At 33.4% G+C, this 24,617-nt stretch overlaps 1 protein-coding gene and 1 pseudogene across 4 annotated transcripts in view; both read left to right on the top strand.

Annotated features, from left to right (window-relative positions):
• The window catches only part of LOC145268824 (syntaxin-binding protein 1-like), a 381,121-nt gene that overhangs the window by 93,247 nt on the left and 263,257 nt on the right, over positions 1-24,617 (top strand). The window lies entirely within an intron of this gene.
• On the top strand, positions 13,172-13,328 carry LOC145268937 (U2 spliceosomal RNA; annotated as a pseudogene).

Here is a 24,617-nt window from a genome sequence, read left to right on the forward strand (position 1 = left end):
ATATATATATATATATATGCACATAAAGTTATGAACAGTACATAGGGCCTGAGCAAAGCTGGGCTGAACTGCTAGTGTATATATACATATATACATGCATATACACACACACACATATACACACATACGTACATGCATATTATACAGACACATAGATGTCAATATTATCTCTGACACATTATCACACAAAAAAAAAAATCTCATTTTGACTTTTTCCTTACTAATATTGGGGCAAACAGTAAAAATTACATCGCCTTTTATTTGATTATTCATTTATTTTATTTTGTATGGTGGCCATGTTGATTATTGGGTACCTTTAACGGAATTGCTGCCGGTATGAAACCGATTTTAATTGTAAATATTCTGAAACCGTAAGCAAAAAATAAGACAAAAAAAAAAAAAAAAAAAAAAAAAAAAAAAAAAAAAAACGAACATTTTTTTTTTTTTTTAGAATGATGAATAATCTATTTATTTACTTAATAACCCCTCCCCTCTCTCTATCTCTCTCTCTCCTACTTATCCTATATTTACTATTTAATCACTAATCCCTCCCCCCTCTCAGTGATCTCTCTGTATCTCTTTCTTATTCACTCTCCACCACCACCACGACTATCTCTCTTACTTATTCTTTCTCTCTTTCACTTACCGCCGTCTCTCTCTTTCATCCTATCTTATTTACCATATCTCTTTCTCTCTTATTTACTTCCCTCCTCACTTTACAAAGTCCATCTTTTGGATACTGGTCGAAGATGAAGAAAAGAGGAGGAACGTCCTCTACTACTCCGTCCATTGCCTTTCTCCTATTCCCCACCTCCACTTATGTCCTCCCCCACCGCCTCCGCCCTTGTCTTGTGTAAGAATGAGTCATTCACAACAGACACAGTCAGCAGAGGCAGCCCCACCCCCACCCCACGCCAATGATGATGATGATGCGGCGAGAGATAAAAACAGCAGCATCCCAACAACAACGACCACCACTACTACTATTTCTACTGCTACTACAACTACATACGACGCTCGTTTCCAACCTCATTTTTTTTTTTTTTTTTTTTTTAAATATTTGTTATTTAATTTTGAGGGAAAGAAAATTTTCAAACTACTATCAATTAAGAGCCAAATTCTCATATTTGTCTTTGATTTGTCTTAGTTGGCCTGTTAAATTTTTAGAAGGGTGTTCAATTGGCGATTTTAGTTTTAAAGTTCAACGAAAAATGACCCCCCCCATCACCTGCCCGCTTCGTGTCGATGACTCCTATCTCATCCCACCCCGAGGACTTTCACAACCCCTTTTGAGATGGACTAGTTTTGCTTTTTTTCATCAATCCTTTCATTGCGACAAAGTCAGACACAAGGTCAGTTTATATTATGTGTATGTGTGTGGGGGGGGGGTAAGGATTTCGCCCCCCCCACCTCACAAAACAGGGAGGGGACATTGCAAATGTGCTGCAAAGTTAGCCGTGATCGAAGCTGTCGCCATTCAGCGTTTATTTCATTTTTTTTTTTTTTTTTTTTAGTGGGGAGGTTACGATGACCGGCCTGAAAATAATCGGTAACATATATATGTGTGTGTGTGTGTGTTTTATTTTTTTTTATTACCGTTTTATCTGTCAAACAGATAAAGCGGTAATAAAAATAATAAAAAATTGCTCTACAATAGTACTGAGCACTCTCTTGAAGTTTTTACTAATTACCAGTTTTACCATATATATAGATATATATATATATATATATATATATATATATATATATACAGAAAAATTTTTATGATGTAGTAGTACAATAGTACATCATAAAAATTTTTCTGTATATATATATATATATATATATATATATATATATATATATATATATATATATATATATATATTGATGTACTGATGTTACATATTCGTCAGTGAACGAAGATGCCATATTCCAAAAATCACGTAAATTGATCAAGTAGGTCTTTCCTTTTTTTTTTTTTTGCACCTTTGCATTACACGGACGGCACCATTGTTAGGGGGCACTAACTCCAATTTCTTCTTAGTCAAGTAACACAAATAAACAACAAGATTTTTTTCTCCGAACACAAAAATATTTGAAAACCAAAACAGTTTTTACAATTATATATTATACATTGTATTAATGTATTATTGTAAAAACATTTGTTGAAAAGTCTCCGTAAGAAAATATTATAAAAAATATTTTTTTTAATTAAAGCAACATTTGATTTTTGTTTTCTCGAAACATTTTTTTGAATTAAAGTAAAATTGTCACTGTAACAAAATATAGTTTTAAATTTTTTTGTGGGACCTGTTGTTTTAATTTTTAAACTAATAAATAATTTGAATAGGGAGAAGCTAAAGCGCCGTCCGTGTTATGCAGAAGTGCCAGTTTTTCTTAAGTTTTACGATTTTTAGCAATAATTAAAATAAAATAACACATTCTGTAAATCTCAGTAGTTGAATTGAGTTGTCAGCCTTTGAATTTTTAACACACTCTAAAAAAAAGCTACCAGTCCTCCGTTGGCTTTTCTTGTTAAAAAAAGAAAAGAAAAAAAAGGGAAAAAGAAAAAAGAAAGAAAAGAAAAAAGAAAGAAAAGAAAAAAGAAAGAAAAGAAAAAAGAAAGAAAAGAAAAAAGAAAGAAAAGAAAAAAGGGTAAAACTATACAAACACCGTGACAGCGAATTAACCCTACCCCTAACCCTAACCCTAACCCCTAACCCTAACCCTAACCCTAACTCTAAACCTAGCCCTAACCCTAACCCTAAACCTAACCCTAAACCCTAACCCTAACCCTAATCCTAACCCTAACCCTAACGCTGTCACGGTGTTTGTATAATAATACCGAAAAAAGAAAAGAAAAACAAAAAGAAAAACAAAAAGAAAAACAAAAAGAAAAACAAAAAGAAAGAAAAAGAAAAAGAAAGAGAAAGAAAAAGAAAGAGAAAGAAAAAGAAAAAGAAAGAGAAAGAAAAAGAAAAAGAAAGAGAAAGAAAAAGAAAGAAAAAGAAAGAAAAAAGATAGAAAAAAGAAAGATAGAAAAAAGATAGAAAAAAGAAAGAAAGAAAAGAAAAAAGAAAGAAAAGAAAAAAGAAAGAAAAAGAAAAGAAAAGAATTTAAATAATTACTACGTAATCAATTTACGTGATTTTTTTAAAGACATCTTTGTTCTGTGTCGGGTACATATCAAAGATTTTTGTGTAATTTATGCATTAAGTGTAATTCTAAATTAGTATTGAATAATCTCCCTTAACTACCTAAGAAGGGGGTAATGCATAGAAAGATGTTTTTCTAAGATCAACTAAAAAAATATTCCACACTGATATGAGGGTTAGGGTGCCTGTGCCAACGTAACACAGAATATCGGTCCGGATTAAAGGGTTAATGTCCAGCTGACGTAAAAAAAAAAATCCTGTTGGAGATTTTAGGAAATTAATTAAAAAAACAATTAAAAAACAAAAACAATTGTTCATTATTTAATTTCTGGGTATTATGGGAGCTCTATTCTAATACTCCTAAAAATAAAAATAAGATTCCACTTTTTCCGGCGATTACAAAACAAAATTAGATGATATACGGGACGATTCCAATATTTTCCCCAGTTTCGATTCCGTACTAAATATAAAATTCCAATCACTTTTAGAGTTATTGTTTGATTTTCGAATTACCGGAAAAAAAAAAAAAATCATATAATATGTGCCTATATTTTCATAAACATAAGAAATAGTCTAGTGGTTTAAAATAGATTTAAAAAAAATAAAAAAAAATTTTTTAATTAATTTTATCATTAGTATCAGCAATTGGAAATTTTAACAAAATTAAAAAGATGTGTATACATATATATATAGGTCTTACAATAAAGACGAAACGTTGATGGACGTGTGACTTGGTTTGTTCTTTTTTATATCCCTTTCAGATATATATATATATATATATATATATATATATATACACACACACACAAATAAAATGGACTCTCCCGTCGATTTCGACGTATGAGCTCCCACTACAACAACTAAGCTTGTTCGGAAATCCACACATGATTTGTTTATAGTGGTGAAGGCTTTGTGTAGAACCAAACATCCGTTTTGGTATTACTGCTAACCCTTGTCGGTGCAAATGACTGCTACGGAACAGAGTATAAAGTAGACTGCACGTTTTAACATCCGAGTTTCCTTCTCCTAGATGCTTGTCTTAACGAAGACTGGGGGTGCATGTCTCCCTGTGAATTAATAAGCCTCCAGATACCAACCTGGAAATTTCTATGACTGTGCGATACATATAGTGCTTAGCCTTTCCAAATGGTCACCCATCTGGTACTGGCCAAGCTTAACTTCGGTGATCTGGCGAGAACCGGTGTGCCAACGTAATTGTGGTATATATATATATATATATATATATATATATATATATATATATATATATACTAGCATGGGTGCCCGGCGTTGCCCGGGTGTTTTGAGGTGTATGCTGAGCAGCAAAAAAAAAAAAAAAAAAAAAAAAAAAAACGAACCCCGATCACATCAACTTTCCCAAATCTCAGTACCCTCTATATCAAATTTCGAATCTGTAGACTAAAAATTGACAGAGTTGTTGCGTAGGGAAATGTACACAGACTCTTTCACTTTTATAGATATATAGATAGATAGACTAATAGATTAAACAAAAATATATGCGTATACATCAATATAAATGGAAACAATTTTTTGTTTAATGTAAAGATTTTACGCAAATATTATGCAAGTATAAATCATGTAGAATATCTGGATGAATATAATTACACGTAATAGTTAACTAAAGATGATCATCCCATAAGAAAACCGAAAAAACTAATAGGGAATTAATTAAAATGAATGTTTAAAAGAATATGCAAATTAGCTAGATCGTTTGCTAGTGAATGCATTTCCACAACCCATATATAAGAAAATTGTATTTTCTTTTTAAATAAATATGGTCCCCCCTTGCCAAACTTTCACAAGAAACACTCGTCTAGCTGTAAACACTATCAATAATTCCCCCCACTCTTTATCTGTGCCTAAACCTAAACGTAGATTCCATGAACAAAGTTTCTTTCTTAGAACTGCACGCCTGTGGAATTGTCTTCCGTTTTCCTGCTTTCTGGCTGACTACAATATGGTTGTCTTCAAATCTAACGTAAATAAGTTCTTGATGAGCCGTTCCATATAAGTTATCAAATTTACCGAATTTTCATTACTAATGATTACTATATTGTCCAATTTCTACTGTACACTCTTTAACCCTTATCCTTGAGTGGCCTCTTGGCCTTGATAATGTGGTGATGCCTATGTAAAAAAAAAAAAAAATATATACAAAAGAGGGGTTTAAATATGAATAGCAATACACACAAAAGAAAAATGAATTTATAGGAGTATATAAAAAGTTGGCAGCCAGGCGTTGCCCGGTCTTACAATACGCTTAAACATGATATTACGAAGAATAATTTGCCTGGTGGACTAATTCGCAAAATAAATAAATAATGATAATGTCGTTCATCATAATGTCGTCCTGTGTTTGTTTACAATATCACGTCAGCTGATGTTTGGGCTTGACGACAAATGCCTGGGAAAAGTCACTTCTGATTAACGTTAAGTTTTAAAATATGCAAACGAAGAAATGATTTGCAGCAATTTTAAATGCTACTTTTTCTTTTATCGTAAATTGAACTCAAATATGAAAAAATTAAAATAAAAATGGTGACGTACCCTCGGGTTTGAACCGTGGATCGTTTGATCTGTAGTCAGATGTTCTACCACTAATCTATATATCCAGATGGCATCTGCTTTATTCTAAGAAATGACTTGTTGAAATATTATCTTTCTTCCCAGTGTAACGTAAAATATTCCCCTGTAAAAATTATTCTTTTTTATCTTTAAGAGAGAAAAGCTATTTTTAAGATACTTATTGGGTGATTTTCGGTACAAAACATATCTAAGAACACTGTCAGACATAGCTCTGTGTGAAATTTGCAAAAGATAGGCCCAGTCGTTTCGGAATCTATAAGGCAGGAACTCACACATACATACACACACAAGCAGGATGATCCGACGTTGCTCAGGATTAAATAATCAACAAATGTTTCACACCCCTATATTTTTATTGTGATTTAAATTGTTGAAATCGTCCATTTTTCAATCACATCGCTTGATTGCTTGTTTCTAGTTGGGGACCCATCATGGTGCACCTGGAGAAAACTTCACATGCCTCTCGCAGTGACTTAATTCACAATTTATTGTAGTCTACATTGCACTGTAGAGAACCTATTATTGATTTTATAAAATTATTTTTTATAAATAATCGCTTGAATTAAAATTAAAAATGCAAAAATCAAGTATCATGTTTCAGTTGTGCTCTAAACATGAACATTCATTTTGAACGGGCCTCTTTCATATCAAAATACCTACTGTTGATTTTATATGTCGAGCCTTACAGCTTGTGTGGTAATACAACTTCTTAACTGCACTTGTGTTGTTAGGCTGTGTAAGGCGTTAACTTTGGTAAAAAATTACCTGTTCTTTCTTTCATCGGATTTCAATTATCGATACTTATTGAAGATATTTTGATACAAAACCTTTCTAAGAACATTACCAGGTACATAAAGTACCTCTGTGTGAAATTTCGGATAATTAAAAATGTTGTATACCTTCTTTACAGGTTTTATGTTTTTTTTTTAATAAATTTTAAAGAATAAGATTTTTCTATATATATATACTCGTTTTTTTTTTATTCAAAATTAATGGACTAATGAATTCAACGAGGTTGTTAGATAGTGCTCAATAAAAAGAGCTGATAATACTTGTTTATTGTTATATAAACATGGTCACATCCTGCTGATGTGACCATGTTTATATAACAATAAACATATATATATATATATATATATATATATATATATAAAGTTATGAAAATATATATGGCAATTACGCTACAGAGAACATTCTGCATTTCATTCTTGTGAGAATTCGTCAGGCTATCGTTATCGTCAAGTCTAAATATCAGCTGACATGACATTGTAAACAAACACAGAATGACATTATGATGAACGACATTATTATTTTTTTTTATTATTTTTGTGAATTAGTCCAATGGGTAAATCATTCCTCATAATATCATGTTTAAGCGTATTGTATGACCGGGCAACGCCGGGCTGCCAGAAACTCTTGCAAGAATGAAATGCAGATTATTCTGTGTAGCTTAATTGCCATATATTTTCATAACTTGCTACCTAGCTCTACCTATGCTGAAGTACTTATTTACAATGCCTCCCCACAGAACAGAGTTAGACACCAAGGTCGTTCTTTAAACGTGGAATTTACGCATAAAATATCTTCGTATATTTATTTATATGATTAAATGAAGTAGCCATATATATATATTTAAATAAATGTTTGGAGGTACAGAATTTATATACAGTTTTGAAAATAATAAGCGGAAGTTTCTCAAGAGCTCTTTCGGCTATCATCTCATCAAGAGAAAATCGATAGCATACAAAATAATATCATTTCGAAAATAAAGAGTTCTAATGGGGAACTTATTGAATGTGCCAAAAGTACGGGGATACTAAAATAAATTTATTAACGTTTAAAAAACGATTAAAATATTGGCACAACGAGGGGAAAGAAGAAAAAAAAATATATACATATATATATATATACATACACTAGCAGGCTGCCCGGCATTACCTGGTCATAAAACATGCTAAATATGATATTTTGATTAATGCAGATTTTGTATTTATTATTATATTATATCGAACCCAATATAGAGTAATGATTTAAAAAGTAAAAAAAAAACAAAAAAACTGATTCATGTGCCACCACTGAGAATCGAAACCAAAATGTTTAGCTTACGATTTACTTTTTCCTTGAACGTTAATGCCTGAGCTATGAAGACATGTTTGCTGCAAAGCTAAACATTAAAACATGAACCAATAGCTATTACGTTATGCATGCATATTCGTTATGCTGTTGTTCGACCTTCACCTGGCAAATTCTAGTTTTTTTAAATTATCACACTTTTGCACTGATTTTCCCTGGCTAAAATCCAAATATAGAGTTTACATGAGTTGAATACCCTATATATTAAGTTTCATGTCTGTAGACAAAAAACTGACGGAGGCAAAATTTTTTAAACAAATATATATATATATATATATATATATATATATATATATAAAGAGATTTGTGTTTACTATAATATTTTGACGCAAATATTATGCATGTAGAACATCTGCATGAATATAATTAACTAAAGATGATCAACCCATAAGAAAACATTAATAGGGAATTTAATTAAAATGAATGTTTAAAAGAATATGCAAATTAGCTAAGTCTTTTGCAGATGAATGCAATTCAACGACCCATCTATAACAAAGTTGTATTTTCTTTTTAACCAATAAAAACTCTGCACCACATCATATTTACTGTAGTAAAAATTGATAGCAATATGCAAATATTTTCCAATCTTATTTATAGTTAGTTACAAAGAAGTGTTATGCTAAAAAGGATCATTATTTAAAAAAATAATAAAAAGCTAGACGTTTTAAACTGTTAAAAACAGGCAAATAAAAAAAAAAATTTTTTTTTTTTATTTACTCCTGTTCACCCCTTACAAAGCATATCGCCACTTGGACGTATGGGGCTACTATTTGGGGGCCATGTCTGGGAAAGATTAACAAGATATTTGTTTATGTTACGTTTAAACCTCTACATATCAGTACAGCCAGAGAAGTAGGCAGCAGGAAGGGAATTCCAAAGTCTTAGCTCCAATCTCTGGTCTCCCCCGCCCCTCGCCAATCTTCCACAAAAAACACCCGTCTGGTTGAAACCACTGTCAATAATTTTCCCCATTCATTATCTGTGCCTAAATCAAAACCTACATTCCATGAACAAAGCTTCTTTCTCAGAAGTGCACGCCTGTGGAACTCTCTTCCGTTTTCCTGTTTCCCACTTCACTACAACTTGGATGTTTTCAAGTCCAACATAAACAAATTCCTGATGAATTAAGACACTTAAGACACTTTATCAAATCTCCAATACTAACGATTACTACGATACTATCCCATTGATTACTGCACATGCAATAACCCTTATCCTCGAGTAGCTTCCGGGCCTTGATGAGTGGTGACTACCATGTTAAAAAAAAAAAAAAAAAAAAAAGTCTAGCTATTCTAGGAAAATAGGGAAAAAACTGTTACACTAGAAAGCTTTCTGGCATTTAGGTACATTAACAGTGAAGGAGTGAGATTTATTGCTAAGTTATAGCCCGTTGAATTAGAAAGAGTGCTTTGTATCAAATTGATGGCTGAATACGGCTAAATTTGTGCTCATTTTTGCAATAAATACTAATCCCTATTAATCCCTAACTGTGCATCGAACGGATACCATTGTACCGAGTTCACTGCACCTTATTACAAAGGTCCATTAAAAATTTCAAGCAGATCCACCCAGTAGTTTCCAAGAAAACTTATCGAGTAAATGTGGTATTGTAGTGACTAATACCTACACATTTTTAACCATGCATCAAATGGATACCATAATACATAGGTCACTGCACCTTATAATCACAAAGGTCCATACAAAATTTCAGAAGGATTGGCCCATTAGTTTCAAAAAAAAAAAAAAGTGGAAATGACAGATAGTCCGAGAGAAATATAATATAGATATTAGAGAAGAGTTTCAAATTTTATATCAGTTTGAGGTGGCTCCAAGCTAACATGAAACTAGCAAAGTACACCTCTATAACATAAGAGGTCGTTCAGCTTTTCAACTATAAAACAAAAATATTCCAAATGATCATATACTTGAAAATGCATAACGTCAAGGAATGAATGGTACCTTTATGGGATCTTGTGACGTCATTCGGTGTGCACGGTGACAAGATACTAATATACAAAGTTTTAGTAACATATTCAACTAGGGTCAGCATGGTTCGTTTAGTATATATATATATATATATATAAGAAGTGAACATTCCAAATATATTTATTTTTACTTTCACATTTTATTGTCTTACACGTGTTTCGTTGAATGGCGGAAAAACACTCAACTTCTCAGAAACAGTTTATATGTTTCTCAGAAAAAGAAAAAATAGTTGGAGATTTTTTTTACACACACACACACACACACACACACACACACACTGAGAGCAGAAAATGACTCTTGGGTTTAATTTCGGGAACCCCATAAACCTTGATTCCCTTAATTAATCCTTTAGTCCTCTAATTCCATAGGTAATATTTTGTACAAAAGGAGAAAATTCCTGCTTTGTGGGTCAGAATTTTTTCAACTGTCTTTTTCTTTTTTAAATTTTATTATTTTTTTTTAAGAGAATCATTGTTTATCAAGGTCCGATGGACACTCGAGGATAAGGATTAATGTGTGTCATGAGGTCAGTTTGTTTATTTCAGAGGACAGTTCAACAAGAACTTGTTTACATTGGACTTAAAACGACCATGCAGTCAGCTGGGAAGCAACCCTACGATATAGAGTTCCACAGGCTGAAAAGAAACTTTATTCATGGAATTTGCATTTAGTTTTAGACACAGATAGAAAGTAGATGAAATTGTCGACAAAAGTTTCAGCTAGACAAGTGTTTGTTGTGAATATTTATTTTACAGAGGTGGGGGGGGAGACATATATTGAAGCTGTCAAACATATGCCATGAAGATAACGACAGAGCAGAGATAAATGCAAGAAGAAAAAAAAGTTGCCCACTAGATTTCGAAGCTGGTTTTGAACCTTGTCAAGGCAGCAGAGAGTGCTCTAAGCAGCACCCCTCTCCCTCAGATGTAGCAACAGTACTCAATTTAAGGGCATATTTAGCTCTTATACAGGTAAGAGGATTGCATCGGGAGTGATCTATTATATAAAGGGGCAAAATTGACACAAGCATTTGTGTATGTCCACGAAAGGTTTCTTGCATCAGGCTTCTCGCGTCAATTAGATTCTGCAAAAAGTTTTCGCATGCTTCTCAGATCGTAATATCTCGCATTTTTGATAGAGTTAAACAAAATTCCCACCATGCCATCGTCTCCAATCTTTGTTTTTCCTTTTTGTATAAATAACACAAAACTATTGTAACGCAACTGCCTGACCTTCGGGCCGGGCAGTATCTGTTCTGTAGTTGGTCTTTAGTCAATGTAGGGGAAACCCTTCATACTGAGACAATTACTATTTATTTGGATACTGCCAGAATGCCCCCTTTTGGGGGAGCTGGTTTTCCCTCCACATTAAACTAATTTGCTTTTGTGGGATGTTTAAAAACAATGTCATTTCTGCAAGTTATCTTTTGTTTTTCATTGACTATGTTAAATTTGAACGCTTTAGACTTCCGGTCGGGTTATGGAGTAGCGGTAAGACGTCAGATTTTCTTTCACCTTCTTTTCCGCCTTTGCGTCATGGGTTTGAGCCTGCCTGCCTGCCTACTACCACTTTTTTTTTTTTTTTTTTTTTACACCTCCAAATACTCGGGCACCCAGGCTAGTTATAAGAATAGGTTTAACACTCCCAGAATTGATACTAGAATTGTCTGCAAGAACTCATGGCGTAATGGATAAAGTACAACATAAAATTACAGTTTTAAGTGACGCTTTCTGAAAATTGAAGGTTCAAACATTAGATCTGGGCAGTATAGAGAGATGTGCATAAACAGGAGACTTGGATGGTATGGTCACATTGAAAAAAAATGGATGAGTTTTTGGGTTAGTAGATGTAGAATAGTTAAGGTAGCAGCGCCAACCCACAGGAGAAAGAAAACATGGGAGATAGTGATTAGGATCGATTGGGGACTAAGAAGGATAAAGACCTGGTCAGAGATAGAAATTGATTTCCAAACAATGCTAAGAGCTGTTCAATACATATCAGCGTGTAAAATCCACATTAAACCAAATATGATAATTAAATAATGGATGAGAGTTCTTGGATTAGATGTAGAACAGTTGAGGTAGTATGGTCAGTTGGGCAGGGGAAAGCCACAGAAAACATGGGAGGAAGTGATAAGGATGGACAGAGAGAAAGAAGGATAAATAAAGATCTGGGAAGAGTTACGTTTCTAAATTTTTGAGATGAGGATTGGTGTATCTTCTTCAGGTGTATTTTGTTGAACTCCGGAAGGTTTCCAGCTTTCAACGGAATATTCTCAGTGGCCTTCAGGACAAGATCAAAGTGTAGTATCTGTTCCGGCAGATGCTGCATTGCTGCACTTCTATTTCTTGTTCTCTTTCGGTGGAGGAGAAATCCTTCACGACCGAGACAATTTTTATTTTTGTACCTTTTCTCCACGTTAAAAAACGACCCTGGTGTCTAACTCTGTCCCGTGGGGAGACATAGTAAATAGGTACATCAACTGACAATGACACTTAAGATGAGAACAGTAGTCCGAAGAATTGAAATAATATGAATAACAGGGCCAGAGATAGGATGGTTTAGAAGTTAATATCTAAAACATGTGGCAACATGTAAAACGGATGTTAAACCAAATATGACGATACTTGTGTCGCTTGAATATATACTGAATTATCTCCCTTAGTTTTGCCCAGAAATGAATTGATATCGAAACAAAGACAATGTGTATTTTTTTTTTTTTTTTTTTTTTTTTGTGGTTTTTATAGTTGGGTGCGGTTGGTGATTCTGGTTTTATTTAACGAGATTATTTGGTTTTACATGACTCAAATTCATTTCCGTTAAAGAACAACAGAGAAAAGAAAATAAAAATAATAAAAAGACCCGCCCCCAACCTCCTTCCCAAGCACAAAACTGATTCATCTGCAAAGTCAGTTGCTTTAAAATGATTCTCCAAATCGAAAATATATAAATTCTTACATGGGGGGGAAGGGGGTCTCTTAAAAAAAAAAAAATAAATAAAAAATAAAAATAAAAATAATAAAAAAAAAAGAAGCAAATATTAAGAAAAGGTAAATTATCTCGCTAAGAAAAAGATAAAATTAATAGAACAATAGAGATTTCAATGACGAAACACGGAGATTCGGTTATTTTTACACACTTTCTGTTTTCTTTCTTTTTTTTACTCTCTTTTTTACTTTTATATTTCTCTTTCCCTCTTTTCTTATCTTTTAACTCTTCTTATCCCTTTTCTTTAGTTTTTCTTATTATTTTCCTCTTTTCTCATACTTCTTTTCGTTTTTGTCCCATTTTTTTCTTTCTCATTTCTCTGTGCTTCTTGGCCTTTTGGTCAAGATCAAAGTGTAGTATCTGTTCTTCAGATGCTGCACTTTTATTTCTCGTTCTCTTTCGGTGGAGGAGAAATCCTTCACGACTGAGACAATTTTTTTATTTTTGTACCTTTTCTCCACGTTAAAAAAACGACCCTGGTGTCTAACTCTGTCCCGTGGGGAGGCATAGTAAATAGGTACTCTATCTCTGCTCAAATCTAAACAAATTCCATGAACAAAGATTCTTTCCTACAACTGCCCGCAACTAGAGCAGCTTTCCGGCTGAGTACAGCATAGTCATCGTCAAGTCTAATGTAAATAAGTTCGTGTTGAGCCGCTCCCTTATAATAATAATAATAATAAAATTCCAGAGACCACTACAGATCACTAGGCTGTTGTCTCATTGACCACCTTACACTCATTAACCTTTATCTTCGAGTGGCATTCAAGCCTTGATAAATGGCTTTAGGGTTTGTTTTATTATACACAGATACGAAAAAGTTGTCAAAAAAACAAAAACAAATACATAACAAATAAATGTTATCAAAGGCAAGATAAGTTACTTTTCTACCTAACTGGATAAGTTTTTAGTGTTTTTATTTAATGTAAAATGTTTAATCGGTTCAAAAAACATGCAGTGTTTATTGGTCTTGTTGAAGTAGACAGATTGCGGCATGCTCACTGTTGAATACATTAAATTTAGGAAAATGAGTTCAAACTAAAAAACTATACAAAATACTGTTAGAAACCCATTCAATATATGTTACCGTGATATGGGCTGGAATATATAGAGTGGGTTTCTAACAGTACTTTGTATAGTTCTTTTTAGTTTGAACTCATTTTCCAGAACTTAACGTATCCAACAGCGAGCAGGCCGCCATTTGTCTATTTCAAACATACTGATAAACACTACATGTTTTTTCAAACTGAATAAACATTTTACATTAAATAAAAACACTAAAAACTTATTCAGTTAGGTAGAAAAGTAACTTATCTTGCCTTTGATAACATTTGTTATATATTTGTTTTTTGTCAACTTTTCCGGATCTATGTGTATAGTAAAACAAACCCCAAATTTATTGTGCCATCATCATCTGGTGAAAATCCAGGGGCAGATAACTCATGCATTCAAAATACTTTTCGCTTCTTTGCGCTCATGGTTTTTCGTAATTTTTGGATACGTTCATTACTGTGACATCATATAGCAAAACTCGAAAATTGAAATATTGAATTTCAAATAAAACCAATGGTGTCTACTTAATTGTCATGTCACAACAACGAACATATCCCAAAATTACAAAAAAAAAAAACCCCAAAAAAAACACGAGGTAGAAAATTAATTATTAAAGAAAACAGTTTTCAAATAAATTTACAAATTTTGCTTACATAATAAACTGAAAAAGGCGCATAATAGCAGGGGAGGTAATTAATTTCTGAAAAGTTTTAAAAACTTAGATCAATTCAGGAAAATTGAGTTATTTCCCTTGTGTTTACGTCACATGTTACAATCAAACATGGTGAAATCGTTTTTTCATGGAATCATGGAAATACTTGTTTTATGTAATATTCTAATAATATTTAACAAAGTGCGACATGTCAATTTGGTAGATAACATAGCTTTTAGTTAGAATTGACATAAAAAGTAATTATTGCTTTTTTTTTTTTATGAAAACTCAATTTTTCGACTGTTGGATTTCGCTATTATAATGCAGAACCTACACTTTGGGGGCAAGGGGGATAACAAAGGTAAAGTTAGTTTTCTATTTAAAAAAAAAGTATTTTAAAATATAGTAATTATTAGATGGTATGTAGCTATCTAATAATCTGTGAAACTGATTGTCCGTTGGCACACGACCCCCCCCCCCAGTACTTGAATGGTTCGGTTAAACTGCACTTATAAAAGCAATTAAACATGCGAGTATGAGTATTATGAAAACTCATCCAGAGGCCAGTACTCTTGTCAGCAGAAAGAAAAGAGGAAGTCAGAATGAGGAGTAAATTATTGAATAAAAATTATTTTTAGCTTTTCATAGTTATTAAATAAACCTTTTCCAACCTTCCATATTTTCATTTACCAAAGACTTTCCAATCTCCCATATTATCATTTAACCAAGACATTCCAAGCTTCCATATTTTCATTCATACATTTTCGATCTGATTCCAGATTTATTAAGAAAAGACCTTCTAACCTTCCATATTTTCGTTTACCAAAGACTTTCCAAGCTTCCATATTTTCATTTAATGCAAGACATTCCAAGCTTCCATATTTTCATTTAATGCAAGACATTCCAAGCTTCCATATTTTTATTTGCCAAAGACTTTGCAGTCATCCATATTTTCATTTCCCAAACACTTTTCAGCCTTCCATATGTTCATTTACCAAAAACTTAACCAAGCTTCCATATTTTCATTTACTGTACACTTGTGTAAGAAATCATTTTCGAGAAAAGCGTGCACCTGGTGACAACAAATGCAATAAACGACATAAAATAATTATCGATATATCAAAAGGTCATTGGAATAAAAATTATGAACCCAACATTATGATGTTTGAAGAGTCATTTTCGGAAAAAGGTTACACAGGTGTTATCAAAGTCAGGTTAATTTAGTGGAAGGACAATAACCGAATAAAACGCTCTTGGTGTGTGGTCACAATGACAATGTCGTCCCAAACGAGCATTTCAGGTGGTCGTGTATGACTATATAACAACCGAAAAGGATATCGTAGTTGGTTAATAAGAACCAATCCGTTTAATTCCTGTGCATGTATCTCTCTTCTTACAACCAATCACCGTCATCGAGAATAAAAATATATTGTTGTGTGTGGGAGATATTTATATTATAAAGATCACCTGTCTGTTTAAATGTATGTATGTACGTATATCTGCCTAAAACTTTCGACAGAGGCGACGGATTTTCACAAGATCGGTATCATTTTGAAGCTCGACCCTTCGGACAATAAATATAAAAAAAATTGGCTAAAAACATTAATTCTTTCACCCTCATCTGGGCACTTTTCTACAAGAAGGAGTCGCTTTTTTCGCCGATATTTTTGAAAGTCATCCCCTCTTTTCAATTGACTAGCTTTAATTTAAACCTTTGCGACTTCCAGTTTGGCGCTGAATGGAACGGCAAAGATGTCAAGGTTTTTTTTTTTTTCATGTTCTTTTCCTCCTTCACCGTACAGGTTCGAGCTTGTCTGCCTACTACCACTTTTTTATTTTTTACTCAACACACACCGCCGGGCACCCAGGCTAGTATATATATATATATATAAAATGTGTCGCCATTCTTTTAAACACAGCAGAAATACAACTTCGATTTGGTTCCAGATTTATTAAGAAAAAACTTTTTCGCTTTCCATACTTATTGATGGTATTAGTGATCAATACAAAGAAAAGAAAAAGGTTTTTCTTAATATGAGATTAGCAAAAAAAGATTTATTTTTCGTTTATTTAGTTTTAACTTTCAATTTGTGCAATCGCATGAATTTTAGGTGAATTGAAATGAATGCTGGGGGGTCGTTTAGTGCAGTTCTACTTGCAGCCGACTGGCACCGCAACTCTTGGTGGAAGGAAGAGGAGGAAAAGCGAAGAAAGAGTAGGAATATAGTAAAAAAAGAAAAAGAGGGGAGAAGTATGGGGAAAAATAAATAAGAGAGAAATAGAAGAGGGGAAAACCCCAAAAAGTAGCTGAAAAATGACCATGAAAAAAGAAAAAGAAAAAGAAAAATGGAACAAGGAAAGGCAAAAAAAAAAAGCAACAGGAAAAAAGAAGGAAGAGGGGAAAAAGAGGGAAAAAAGAAAAAGGTGGAGGAAGGAAAAAGAAAAGAGAAAAAGTAGGAGTAAAGTTGAAAAGGAAAAATAAAAGAGAAAGCAAAAAGAGATAAAAAAAACAAATGTGAAAAAAAAGAAAGAATAAAATGATAAAGGAAAAAGAGAGAGAGAGGAGAGAGAAGGAAAAGAGAGAGAGAGGAGAGAAGGAAAAGAGAGAGAGAGGAGAGAAGGAAAAGAGAGAGAGAGGAGAGAAGGAAAAGAGAGAGAGAGAAGAGAAGGAAAAGAGAGAGAGAGAAGAGAAGGAAAAGAGAGAGAGAGAAGAGAAGGAAAAGAGAGAGAGAGAAGAGAAGGAAAAGAGAGAGAGAGAAGAGAAGGAAAAGAGAGAGAGAGAAGAGAAGGAAAAGAGAGAGAGAGAAGAGAAGGAAAAGAGAGAGAGAGAAGAGAAGGAAAAGAGAGAGAGAGAGAAGAGAAGGAAAAGAGAGAGAGAGAGAAGAGAAGGAAAAGAGAGAGAGAGAGAAGAGAAGGAAAAGAGAGAGAGAGAGAAGAGAAGGAAAAGAGAGAGAGAGAGAAGAGAAGGAAAAGAGAGAGAGAAGAGAAGGAAAAGAGAGAGAGGAGAGAAGGAAAAGAGAGAGAGGAGAGAAGGAAAAGAGAGAGAGGAGAGAAGGAAAAGAGAGAGAGGAGAGAAGGAAAAGAGAGAGAGGAGAGAAGGAAAAGAGAGAGAGGAGAGAAGGAAAAGAGAGAGAGGAGAGAAGGAAAAGAGAGAGAGGAGAGAAGGAAAAGAGAGGGGGGAGAGAAGGAAAAGAGAGGGAGGAGAGAAGGAAAAGAGAGGGAGGAGAGAAGGAAAAGAGAGGGAGGAGAGAAGGAAAAGAGAGGGAGGAGAGAAGGAAAAGAGAGGGAGGAGAGAAGGAAAAGAGAGGGAGGAGAGAAGGAAAAGAGAGGGAGGAGAGAAGGAAAAGAGAGGGAGGAGAGAAGGAAAAGAGAGGGAGGAGAGAAGGAAAAGAGAGGGAGGAGAGACGGAAAAAGAAATGGGGAAAAAGGAAAAAATAGAAAGAAAAAGAAACGAGATAAAGAAAAATGAAGGAAATAAAAAAAGGGAAAAGCTGCAAAAAAAAAAAAAAATTTCTTTTCGCTACTATTTACTGAAATAAAAAATACAAAAAAAATAAAGAAAAAAAAGAAAAAAACAAAATATATATAATTTTTTTTTTTAATTATTTTCTTATTGTTATGCAAATCTGTATTCATGCGTATTCAGATATTTGAGGTAAGGGAAGGAGGGTAGTTAGGATTCTCCCCTCCTCCTCCGTTTGTTATTAATGCTTCAAAAAATTTGAAGATTTTTTTTTCTTTATTTTTTGGCTCATCCAGAAAAAAAAAAATCATTTTTAAGCAGAACAAGCAAAAGATTCGCAAAGATTAAAAAAAAAAGTTTAAAAAAAAAAAATAGCATTTGTATTTCTTATTATGTTATTGGGAAGGAAGAGGCACGCTCTCCCTCTATAAATTAAACATTAGTTACATACCGATAACCTTCAGGCACATTAAAAATATGGGAAGGGGGGTGTATAAAACAACATACAAAAAATATGGAGTTTTGCTGTCTTACGGTGCATCAATCGTTTTAAGATTATTCAATTCCAAAACAATACCGAATTAGAGACGATTTATTAGATACTTCTAATTGAACGCAAGTTGCTATGAAGATTCAATGTGTTACCTGTTGAATTGAACTGTTGAATAAACCGTAAAATTTGTGTTTTTATGTCATTTTTGCAAATTTTTTTTTTTTTTTTTTTTTGAGTAATAGGGTTTTGCTCAATGTTTAGATGCGTTTGATCCTCACAGTGATGACGGTTTGATCCAAGAATTATTGCGTTACTGGCCTGGGTGCCCGGCGTTGCCCAAGTGTGTAAAGCTGTGTATTAAAAAAAAAAAAGAAAAAAAAAAAACATGTGGTAGTAGGCAGGCAGGCTCGAAGGAGGAAAAGAACGTGAAGAAGAAAAAAAAAAAACGCCGGAAATGGCAAACATCGAAATTTTAAGGCGATTCAATCGAAAAGACTTGCGAAAATATTTGAAAAAAAAAAAAAAAAAAAAAAAAAAAATCGACTTCTCCTTGTACAAAACGTTTAGGGTGAAGGAATTAATGTTTTTGGCCAATTTTGTTTTATATTTGTCCTCCGAGACGTCGGGCTTCAAAATGATACCGATCTTGTCTGGATCCGTCACCTCTGTCGAAAGTTTTTGCAAGACATATAAACATACATACATACATTTAAACAGACAGGCAAGATTTATATTATAAATGTTTTTTTACCCTTCTTTTTACTTCAATCAAATTTCTTAGAAATCAATGATCATTTTTCCTAAGTTCTCTTTATATAAGATACACGCGTATTCAAATACTGCATTAAATCTCCTTTACGCCTCAAATGTTGAGTTGGGAACATAATTTTCCTCTCCTCAATCGACTATTTTATAGTTTGTTTTTTTTTTTACATGGAGGTCACCACTTATCAAGGCCCGGAAGCTACTCGGGGATAAGGGTTATTGCATGTGCAGTAATCAATGGGATAGTATCGTAGTAATCGTTAGTATTGGAGATTTGATAAAGTGTCTTACTTAAGGGGGCAGTTCATTAGGAATTTGTTTATGTTGGACTTGAAGACATCCAAGTTGTAGTCAGATAGGAAACAGGCAATCAGAAGAGAGTTCCACAGTCGTGCACTTTCTAAGAAAGAAGTTCTGCTCATAGAATGTACGCTTTGATTTAGGCACAGATAAAGAGTGGGGAAAATTACTAACAGTGGTTTCAGCCAGACGGATGTTTTTCGCAAAAAATTGACAAGGAGGGACCAGAGATTGGAGCTCAGACGAGCACCTACTATGAAAATAATGATAAAACAAAGACAGGCTCACAACGTCTCTTCTGTGGGAGAGAGGCTGCAGGGAAGAGAAAAGGGCATCCCCCACTAAGCCATGAAGTCTATTTTGTACTCTGTCAAGGCAGGATAGGCTGTTTTTAGCAGCTCCTGCCTAGATGTGGCAACACTTGCAATCTCTTGATCTAATGGATTGCAGACCAAGAATTCATCTAGTCTGGTGGAGTATCCAACTAAGTACTGTTACTTGAGGTAACATCACCTGGAAAAGGTGCACCATCTTCTATATATATAAAAGGTAAATGCGGCGCGCATATTTTTATATGTCCAAGAAAGACTTTTTTCGCCAGGGTTCTTGGTGGGGGGGGGTATTATGTCTTAGAACTGTTTATATAGCCCCTATATCATAATAGGTACGATTGAAAGCGAAGGCATTTGTTTCCGGCCCTCGTGCCGGGAACGCCCAGAAAGCAATCAGCTTTTGATCAATGTGGGGAAAACTCCTTATATCAGACAATTGCTATTCAATTTGGACAATCCCCTTTTTATGAGGAACTGGTCCCCCCCACTCACCCACAACATCTTGGGGAAACAAAACCAGTCAAAGTTGGGAAAACAAACCCCCAAAAATTGCCCATCAGTAAAAGTTAACTGCGCTATTTCTATTTGACCTCATTAAGTGCACGCATCTGTCAATTCAGTTTTTAATTCTTAAATAAACTCAAACGTCTTTCTGTTACTCTCTCTTTCTGGCCTAGCAGGTAACGTGTCAGGTTTTTTTCACACTATTTTCCACCTTTGCCTCATGGCTTCTGGTAAACTGATTCGATCCTACCTACCTGCAAAAACTTTTATTTTATTTTTTTCCATCTACAGCACACACACACACACACACACACACACACACACACACACACACACACACACACACACACACACACCTACAAACACTCCCCCCCCCCCGCTAGTCTATAATATAAATCTCATCTGTCTATTTAAATATATGTAGAAATGTATGTATGTATGTATGTATGTATGTATGTATGTATGTATGTATGCCTAAAGCTTTCAATAGAGGCGACGGATTTTCACGAGATTGGAATCCTTTTGAAGCTCAACCCTTCGGACGACAAATATCGAAAAATTGGCCCAAAACATTAATTCCTTCACCCTCAACTGGATACTTTTCTATAGGGTGGGTCGGTTATTTTGCTGATATTTTTTGCAACTTATTCAAAGCTCACATTAACAACGTCGCAGAAAAGGTGTTATTTCGACCGCCTGTGACGTCACAACCATGGTAGGCTCATCAATAATAAATAATAGCAACTTCGTTACTTTTTATGACTTCGCCAGCGTATTATAAACACCCCCAACCTCCCCATGTTAAAAACGGCCTTCGAGGTTGGGGGGTGGGGGTTAATCCGAAAGCCGTTTTTAACAAGGGGAGGTTAGGGTGTTTATAATACGCTGGGGCAAGTCGTAAAAATTAACCAGCAACTTTCTTTTTAAAGGATTTTTTATACTTTAGAAAAAGTGAAACAAACTTTTTTTGTGCATCTTTTTTGCAAGTATTTATGTAAACAACAAACAAAAGTGGTATATATATATATATATATATATATATATATATATATATATATATATATATATATATATATATATATATATATATATTGCCGAATCCCTGCGAGTATTTTTTATTTATTTTTTTTTTTTTTGTTATTCCAGAGAGGAACATTTTTCACGGGAGGATGTATTTTAGTGAAAGGTGGGTTTCAGCATAGTCGTGGTCGTATCCACTGATCGAATTATTTCTTTCTTTTTTCTCTCTTCCAATTACTATCAGAATTCTCGTCTGATGCTCGGCGCACACATACGCGCGTTTAGTTTCAACTCGACGCGCGGCATTGTGATTGGCTGGTCACCATGTTACGTTAAGCAGCAGCTAAACCCGAGCTGTGGCCGTCATGTTCCGAAGAAATCCGAGTTGAACGCTAAGTTAGATCTGGTTCATTAAATGCATAAGTACCAAATAAATTAATTTTTAGTCATGCTTTATTTCTTGAATTTAACAATTTGTTTAACTCTTTTAACGATTGTTTGAAAAAAAAAAAAAGTTTGTTTTATACGCACGTGTAGTCAGAATCATTTTTTTATCATTTCAAAATAGTCGACCAAAAAGAAACGATGTCGAATAAAAGTTTTTTTATTTTTTATTTTAGTATGGTAATATTTTTTACTTTTTAATATTTAAAAACACAATTGAATTAGATACAATCCTGTAGCAAATATAACGGAAAACGGGCCTGTAGTTTTCTAGTTTATTTAAGCCGAACGAACCAAACGTTTCATTCATATATATATATATATATATATATATATATATATATATAAAAACAGAGATGTGTGTGCCACAGACGATTTCTGATTGGTTAATCCAATAATCACATCTAAAAAACTATGGTTCGTAGGCTTTTAACGATACCATAAAATATTATGGCTTTATTTATTGTCCATCTTGGAAGGGTTTAATTTTTTCCTAACTTGCGATTTACAAATTACAAAGATACGAAACTAACTTACAATCTAACAATCGAACCTCCGACATCACGGCCGTCATTATGAAACTAAACTAAAAAAAAAAAAACCCGCGTTCACTCGTGGTCTTTACATTTCGGGTTTGGGTACGTGTGCAGTTTTCCATTGACATTAAAAAATGGAAATATTTTTAAAAAAAATATATTGTACGTACTCGTCATGGGATAAAGTTTTCCTACAGAAAAAATCACGTAATTTCATCAAGTAGTTATTTTTTATAGCGAAAAAAGAAAAAAATCAACGCTACAAGCGAAATTAAACAGAAAGTTCAAGTAGGGGGATTTCCCCCTTTTTTTTTATAGTGAGGCCAAATTTCGCGAATTTGGCCATTTTTTAAAGCAGTTTGGCCTTCAAAATTTCTGTTTGGCCATTTTCTTCACCGATGAAATAAAAGAAGCAAATAAAAATAACGCAATAAAACTTTTAAAAATACGGCACACTTTTGTTGTTCTTGTTTGTTTTTTGTGGTAATTTTCCTTATTTTTTTATTTTTTCAAGATAATACTATTAAATGGACACTATTATGCCAAATTAGCCCCCCCTCCAAAAAAAAAAAATGCACAAAAATTCGAGATTTAAGGTTTTGACGAGATAATTTAGCGAATTAGTTTTTCCTGAAATTTTGCCACAAATTGTATTTCATTACATAGATGTGCATAGTAACAACATTTTTTTGCCGAAAATTCCCGTTGCGTCTCCAGATTTCATCGGTGAAGAAAAAGGCCAAACAGAAATTTTGAAGGCCAAACTGCTTTAAAAAATAATATTTAATATATTCAACGATTTGACCTTTGAGAACTCTACCAAACTCCTCCTACAATTTTGGGTCTAAACAGTAAACACGTGATATTTTAGATATAGATTCCTTGGACATGGATCTAACTTATTAACTTTACTTGATCCCTAAACAATAAATGTTAAAAGGTCATAATAGGGGTCAAAGTTTTAAAAAAATTGACCCTTTTTTTTTTTCTCAGCATTAACCTCAAAACACCTGGGCAACGCCGGGCACCGATTGCTAGTATATATATATATATATATATTTAAATAAAATGGGTTAAGAAATTCCAACGAAAGAAAGATGTATATTTAAATAAGGGAGTAGTCACCAACAATGTGTATTTTTTAACATTTTATTATTCCGTGTCTTGGTTTTTCATTGAGAATTATGTTTGGATTATATATATATATATATATATATATATATATATATATATATATATATATATTTCATTCATAATGCCGAATTTTAAACAACAAATTTGAAGTTAAAAAAAGTCAGTTTTCCTTTTTTATTTTGTGTCTTTATGGAAGTCATCACATGGACATACTTCTATTTAGCACCTTTCCCACCCATTTTTTTTAAATGAGATCCCCCCCCCTTCTCGTTCTCCTTCTCCCGGAAAAAAAATATCTGCAAAAAATTAGGACTTCGAAATGAATTGTTTCAAAATGGACGTTATAAATAGAATTACCATTAGCTTAAAAGTAACGCTTGTTTTATAGGGGGGGGGGGATGGGGCGGATGGGGGAAAAGACGATAAGTTAGCAACTGTGAAATTTCCAAGAGTCTTGCTAATAATAGCAAATGCCTTCTCAAGAAGGAAAAAACTTTTTCTGAACATTTAAAAATTTGTTTTCATTAAAAGAGTGATTTTTGGTACAAATCGACAAGCAACGTTCAAGGAATTATGATTTGTGATATTTTATCTATTTTTACGCACATATTAAAACTAGTGATAGAATAGCAGTGTCAGAAATTTCGTGAAAATAGTGAATAATTCCACCCCATCTTTCCAAGCTTATAACTCCTCGAAAATGTAATTCAAGCCCTAATTTTTTTTTTCAATTAAAGGAGTAAGGACCAAGGTTTTATTTAAAAAAAACAAAAAACAAAACAATGTGTTTTTTTTTTTTTAAAAAGGTTTTAAACTTCGGACTTTACAGGTAAATTTCTAAAAAACTGATTTTTTTTTTTTGTTTTAAATTTGAATATATTATTTATTGACCTTTTCTCTTCAATTTGTGATATATAAACCTATTAAACATAAATTAATTATTTACTTTTTAATAGACATTTCAAAATGAGAGGCGTAAATTATTCGACCCCCTATCTTTCTAAGCTTATAACTCCTCGAAAAATGTAATTCAAGCCCTAATTTTTTTTTCAATTAAAGGAGCAAGGACC

Source organism: Euprymna scolopes, chromosome 44 (genome assembly GCF_053919585.1).
Source record: "Euprymna scolopes isolate OS-2025 chromosome 44, ASM5391958v1, whole genome shotgun sequence".
NCBI lineage: Eukaryota > Metazoa > Mollusca > Cephalopoda > Sepiida > Sepiolidae > Euprymna > Euprymna scolopes.